General features: G+C 39.2%; 1 pseudogene; it reads right to left on the minus strand.

Annotated features, from left to right (window-relative positions):
* LOC109009068 lies at positions 1 to 6,086 on the minus strand (annotated as a pseudogene).
* Positions 6,087 to 7,296: the final 1,210 nt, after the last annotated feature.

The raw sequence follows: 7,296 nt of genomic DNA on the forward strand, positions 1-7,296 counted from the left end.
TTATTCCAGGTTGTTGCCAGCCATGTTCAGCACAAACCTATGCCTCATGTCATTCCTTTCCATTCTTTCAAATGCCTTGTTCACATAATCCCTTTTCACTACTTCTACCATTGATGTCAAACCCTTTTCAGCCCACAACTCCAATATCTCCTGCGTCTCCTCCATACTTCCAATGAAACTACCAGATATCATCTTCTTTCCTGTATAATGATAATGAGTCACCACTATTATATGTTCTATGATCGAAATGGTTCGAATTTTATCACGAAATAAGAGTCTTGGAATGGAAGTGGTCAAGAAATTGGTTTGCTTATAGGACTAAATAGATGTTACGGGGACTTGGCGTACCTAGAATCAGGTCGACGGAATTAAAATGCAGTGGTTTAGGGGCAACCCCAACTAGAATTAGCTGCCCTTTAACCTTGAGAAGTGGAGGGTAGGATTGCAAAGGGTGCACAGCCGGCACGGTGTCGAGGATATAGTCGAGGTTGTTCGCTGCTCGCTCCATCTCAGCTGCGTTGGTGCTTACCAGAAAAGCATCTGCGCCTAAATGCTCTAAAGCCTCCACCCTCTTCTTATCTGAAGAACTTATGACAGTGACATGATGCCCCATCGCCTTTGCTATCAGAACACCCAGATGGCCAACTCCCCCTAAACCCAAAATCCCTGCATTGAGAGCCTTCTTAGACCCCTTGAACCGTTTCAAAGGACTATAGGTTGTCACCCCAGCGCACAGAAGTGGTGCTGCCTACTCCTGTGCAAGCTTTCTGGTATCCGGACCACAAACCTGCATTAATCACTCAAATATTCATTGGGGCTATTTTTGAGTACTTGAAAGAGTTAAAGGTTTGGAAGTCTGGTTCAATTGATACCAGATGATGTAATTCATTGAGTATATATAATATTTACAAGATTGGAAAGAATTCAAATACATAACAAACTAGAGTTCAAACACATATAAAATACAAATATCTCGGTAACTATCCAAGTGATATTCCGTTGGTTTGTTCAGTGGAGTGGATAAGGTTGGACTCTTTTGTATTTTGAATTGGTTGGTTAACTGCCCCCTTCAAGCTGATGGTGAGAGGTCGAACCATAAGCTTGTCTTTAAGCATATGGAATCTGCTAGTCGACAGTCCCTTTGTGAAAATATCAGATGGTTGGGAGATAGTTGAAATATACTGAGCAATGATGTCCCTGTTAAAAATTTTCTCCCGAATAAAATGATAATCCACTTCTATGTGTTTGGTCCTTGCATGGAACACAGGGTTAGAGGATAATGAAAGTGCTCCAATGTTGTCAACCCACAAGCAAGGAGGTGAGTGAAGAGGAAAACCAAGTTCCTTAAACAGCATTCGAATCCAATATAACTCAGTAACAGTGAGGGCCATTGATCGATATTCTGCCTCAGTGCTTGATCTAGCAATAACAGGTTGCTTCTTTGCCATCCAAGAAATTAAGCAAGGACCAAGAAAAATACAATAGCCCGTAGTAGACTTGCGATCATCAGGGCTACCAGCCCAATCTGAGTCACAAAAACCATGCAAAGACAAGGACCCTTTGCTGTAATGAAGTCCATGCTCAATGGTCCCCTTTAAATATCGAAGTACTCGCTTTGCTGCCATGAGATGGATTGTAGTTGGACAATGAAGAAACTGACATAGTTGGTTAACACTGTAGGCAATATCAGGTCGAGTTAATGTACAATATTGTAGAGCTCCCACAATATGTCTGTAGGTAGATGGATCTGAAAGAGGTTCACCAATGTGCTTGGACAATTTTCCACCAGAGATGCAAGGTGTTGAAACTGGTTTAGCTCCCATCATTTTAGTGTCATTCAACAAGTCTAAAATATATTTGCCTTGATGGAGATGAAGGGAATCAGAGGTTCGAGAAACCTGGATACCAAGAAAGTATGATAAAGCCCCCAAGTCCTTAACTACAAAATCATGGCTGAGTTGTTGTAGAAGGGCAGTAACTGCAGTAGAGGAATTACTCACCACCAATATATCATCAACATATATTAAAACCAGAATAGTGACATTAGAATGATGAAGATAAAATAAAGAAGTATCAACAGATGATCCAGTAAATCCAAGTTCCAAGAGACTTTGAGATAGTCTCCTAAACCAAGCTCTTGGGGCTTGTTTCAAGCCATAGAGTGACTTGTGAAGTCGACAAACATGTGAGGGAAAAGTCTTGTCTTCAAACCCTTTAGGTTGCTCCATGAATACCTCCTCCTCAAGATGGCCATGCAAAAATGCATTTGATATGTCCAGTTGCTGAATAACCCAATTATGGTGAACTGCCAAAGCAAGCACAAGTCTAATAGTGGCAGGTTTGATGACTGGACTAAACGTTTCATGGAAGTCAATACCATGTTCTTGCTCAAAACCTTTGGCTACAAGCCGTGCTTTATATCTGTCAATGGTACCATCTGCCTTTTGTTTGAGTTTAAAGACCCATTTGTTTCGGATTACATGTTTATCAAGGGGTCTAGGACACAAGGTCCAAGTTTTATTGGCAATGAGAGCATTAAACTCAAGCTGCATGGCTGCTTGCCAATTGGGATCTTTGAAGGCTTGGTTATAGGTCCGTGGTTCAGAGGTAAGCATGATTGAGGAGAGGGCTTGAATTGGATGTTTAGTGGAGGTATAGAGATGATAATCAGGAAACTGTTTAGGTTTGAGGGAATTGCTTTGGGATCTAGTCACTATCTGTCGTGGAGGAGAGGAATTGAACATAGGTAAGGGTGAAGCTGAGGCTGAGAGGTCTTGTGTTTGAGTATTGTCAATGGGAGACATATCTGCAGGAGCTATATCAATGGGGTTAGAAGAAACAGAAGTATGTGGAGTGGAGATAGATGGAGACATACTTGTTGTGACTGAGACAGCAGTATCCAATGAAAGATCCTCCAAGATTTGAGTAACAGCAGGTAAAACAGGTGGGGGAATGAGATTGGTGGTGAATGATGGTGCACTAACAGGGGATTTTGAATTGGAAATTGAGTTTGCAGCAGGAAAAGTATTTTCATCAAAGACTACATGTCGAGAGATGTAGATGCGACCAGATTGAACATCATAACATCTGTACCCTTTTTGATTTGCAGCATAGCCAAGAAAGATGCATTTTTTGCTTCTATATGACAGTTTATGAGAAGAGTAAGGCCTGAGAAGAGGATAACAAGCACAACCAAATGTCGTAAGGAGAGTGTAGTCTGGCTGTTTATGAAACAAGAGGAAGAAAGGTGAGTGATTATCAAGAACAGATGATGGCATTCTGTTGATAAGGTAAGTAGCTGTAAGGAAAGCATCAACCCAGTGTTCAGATGAAAGATGGGACTGAGCTAGAAGTGTAAGGCCTGTCTCTGTTATATGTCGATGTTTTCTTTCAGAAATACCATTTTGCTCAGAAGTATGAGGACATGTCAGCCTATGCAAAATGCCATTTTCTGTTAGAAAAGTTTTAAATGAGTTGGATAGATATTCCCCTCCATTATCAGTTTGAAACTGTTTAATTTTGTAGGAAAATAAGTTCTCAACAAGACATTTAAACTTAATGAAGCATGAAGCAACATCTGACTTTTGCTTTAAAGGAAACATCCATGAGAACCGAGAGTAATCATCAATGAAGATAACATAAAATTTACAGCCACTTATTGAAACAACTGGAGAAGTCCATACATCAGAATGGATAAGTTCTAATGGATGACTTGACTGATGAACAGAAGTAGGAAAGGGAAGTTTATGACTTTTAGCCATTTGACAGAATTCACAAACTTGTTTTAGCTTGTGAGACCCAGAAACTGAAATAAGAGCATCATGGTGAAGATGTTGCAGAATTGAGGTGGATGGATGACCCAATCTCGCATGCCAAGTCTGGACAGGGGCTGTGAATCCTAGGAAAGCAGTAAATGAGGAGTTGGTGGTAGGTCTTTGCTGCCACTTATTTGATTGAAAATGAACTGGATAGAGGCCTGCTTTACTTGGACCTTGGAGGAGGATTCTGTTGGTCTGCAGATCCTTCACAACAAAATATGAAGCTGTTAGCACAAAATAACAATTATTATCTTGGCAAAGTTGGTGAATTGAAAGGAGATTAGAAGAGGCCTGAGGACAATGTAAAATATTAGACAAAATTAAGGAACTATTTTTGGTTTGAAGGATAGAGGAACCAGTATTATTGATGAGCAAACCTCCCCCATTGCCAACAGTTACTTGAGATGGACCTTGGTATGGTTGTTGATCAATGGTGAGGTTCTCCAAAGCAGAGGTAACATGGTTATTAGCACCACTATCCAGGAACCAAGATTGATCATCCTCGAGTGTGACCTGTGTATGAGCAGCCATGGCAGCTAGTTGTGCAGGAGGGTGTCTTCCTTGGTAGGAATAATCCATCCTATGGTAACAATCAAGTGCTTGATGACTTGTCTTGCCACAAATTTGACAAGGAGCTTTTGTATTTTGAAAGAATGGACTAGGAGTGGAATTGTGATTTTTTCCATTTGACAGCACAGGAGGACTGGGGTGACTGGGGTGATTAGAAGGTCTAGAACCAGAAGGTTTATTGGAGTAGAAGGATCGGTTGGACCTTTTGTGACTGTAATTGGGTTTGGTTTTCTGAGTAAAGAAGGCGACATTGGTATTATCTGGTGGTATAGATTGGTGTTGAGTCTCTAGCAGCTGCTCATAGTTGAGCAACTCTGTTTGGAAATCATCAAAAGTAATAGAGGACTCTCGAGTGGCAAAGTGAAGAGAGGTGATAAAAGGATGGTATGAGGGATTGAGGCCTCCAACAACATATGAGATCAGATCTTCATCATCAACAGATTTTCCTACAGCTGCAAGTTGGTCAGACCAGTTTTTGGCATTAATAAGATAGTCAGTGCATGACTTGGACCCTTGATGGAGAGTTTGCAATTGTCGTTTGAGATGAGAAATTCTGGATCTAGAGTGTGGGGCAAATCTATTAGACAAGGTGGTCCATATCTGTCTAGAAGTTGTTTGTCCATAAACAGTAGACAAAATTTTCTCTATGAGAGTGGCATTTATCCATGCCAAAATAAATTGGTCCTTCTTCTGCCATAGCATATAATCAGAAGCAATGGTAGTGGTAAGTTTGCCTTCAGTATCAGTGACAAACTTAGGAGGACATGGCTCGGAGCCATCTACAATGCCAAGTAGATCATGACTTCGTAGAAGAGGAAGGAACTGAGTGGTCCAGTTCAGATAATTGGTTCCATCAAGTCTGACAGAAACCAAGGGAGTGATGTTAGGAAAAACAAAGGCACCATGATCTCTGGGTAGGGCCATTGGGATCGAAGAAAAAAGGTGTTAGCCTAGTTGTGGCTCTTGATACCAAGTTAAAGGTTTGGAAGTCTGGTTCAATTGATACCAGATGATGTAATTCATTGAGTATATATAATATTTACAAGATTGGAAAGAATTCAAATACATAACAAACTAGAGTTCAAACACATATAAAATACAAATATCTCGGTAACTATCCAAGTGATATTCCGTTGGTTTGTTCAGTGGAGTGGATAAGGTTGGACTCTTTTGTATTTTGAATTGGTTGGTTAACTGAAAGAAAAATGTTCAAAGGAATATGTAACAGTTTGATCCTTGTTTTTGCATACTTTTGATTAACAACCATGAGAGAAGAGAAGCCTCCATGAGTTGGTCTTCCATCATTGTATGTGCCATTGTAAGTGAGGATTCTGTTGTCGCAGTACTGCTCTATGTTGGATTTGCATGATAAGCATTCCCCACAAGACCCAACAATGCACCCAACTCCCACATTGTCTTGAACTCTGAACTTTTTTACCTCTAATCCCAACTCCACAACTTCTCCCACCACTTCATGCCTGCTTAAAAGCAATTAAAACGAGTTAAGAAAGGTAAGACCCATAATTCTAGCAGATAATACGATCAAACTAGAATATACGGGGTGGTTATTTCGCCAATTTGTTTATCCATCCAAGATAAACTAGCAACTTGTTGCATTAGTTTCTCTACTTGGTGTTTATAGGCATAAACCAATTTATAGGCATAAACCATTGAATTGATTGCAAATTACCAAAGCATTTCCCATTAGTATAATCGATAAATGTGGAAAGTTCCTTTCTTCATCTAAGCATGAAATGTGTGAAGGCACCATTCGTGGGTCTTTTCTGCACAGCAACTGATTCTCTCTCTTTTAAAAAAAAATAGAAAACAAATATCAACTCAAGTTTTATTAATCAACCAATTACTGATTAATAAGACAGCAACTCATGATTCTTTAAGTGTATATGTAATTACCATTTTAAAATCAACCCTGTATACACTATTTCTTCGTGTGAAAATTCTATTGGAGTTGTTAGAAACAAAATTGACTACGTCCAAACTCATTGTAAATCAATCACTCATAATTATAAGGGTAGAGAGGACGACATTTGTCTAAAATTCTTTGATTTTCGTTTATCAATTGGATTTGAAGGCACCCATATTATTCTCAATTATATTGAGGATCTGATTTTGATTTCTTTCTCACCAATCATGGACTCGTATTGCAAATCGTGACCGTCCTTCAATTTTTTTTTTCTAAGCAAATTTCATTCATTAAAGTAACACCAAATGAAAATACGGGAGTATTTTAATTATATAATACTAGTGGGAGGGTCTTTGCCATTGTGAAAATTTAATAAACACTGGGGAATACAAATAAGGGGTATGATTCCATAAACTTGATTGGAAGCTGCCCATTACGTAATATCCGCACATCAATTTTGAGATCGATAAAGTTTTTACATTTTCCATTTTTCAAAGTAGCGTAATAGATATTTTATATCTCTTGTAATAGATTGCATTGACCAATTTATTGCATGCTTTGTTTTGGAAATTGCTTGCACTACCTGCTTTGAATCTCCTTCAATGAGAATCTTTTTCAGGTTGCTCCTTAGTGCTTCTTAGATTGCCATTAGCGCTGCTGAGGCTTCTCCAATATTTGGATTAGTGTTGTAGATGAAACATGTGTGGACAAAAAGTGGAGTTCCACTATCAGATCTACAAACTGTTGTTGTTATGCTTCCATTGTTTCTAACTACTACATCAAATGAGAGTGAATAGAAACCTTCTAGTGGGGGTTGCCATGTAGCCTCTTGCTGATGAAGTTTAGTGATCCATGCTCTCCTGTGTTCAGTGAATATTTTGAAAACTTTTGACACAAACCAATTTGGTGATGGACTAGTAAAGTTATGGACAACCTGATTTCTTAAAAACCAAATATTATCCATGGCTAGTGTGGCAAAAAGTT

This window comes from Juglans regia, chromosome 7, assembly GCF_001411555.2.
Source record: "Juglans regia cultivar Chandler chromosome 7, Walnut 2.0, whole genome shotgun sequence".
Lineage (NCBI taxonomy): Eukaryota > Viridiplantae > Streptophyta > Magnoliopsida > Fagales > Juglandaceae > Juglans > Juglans regia.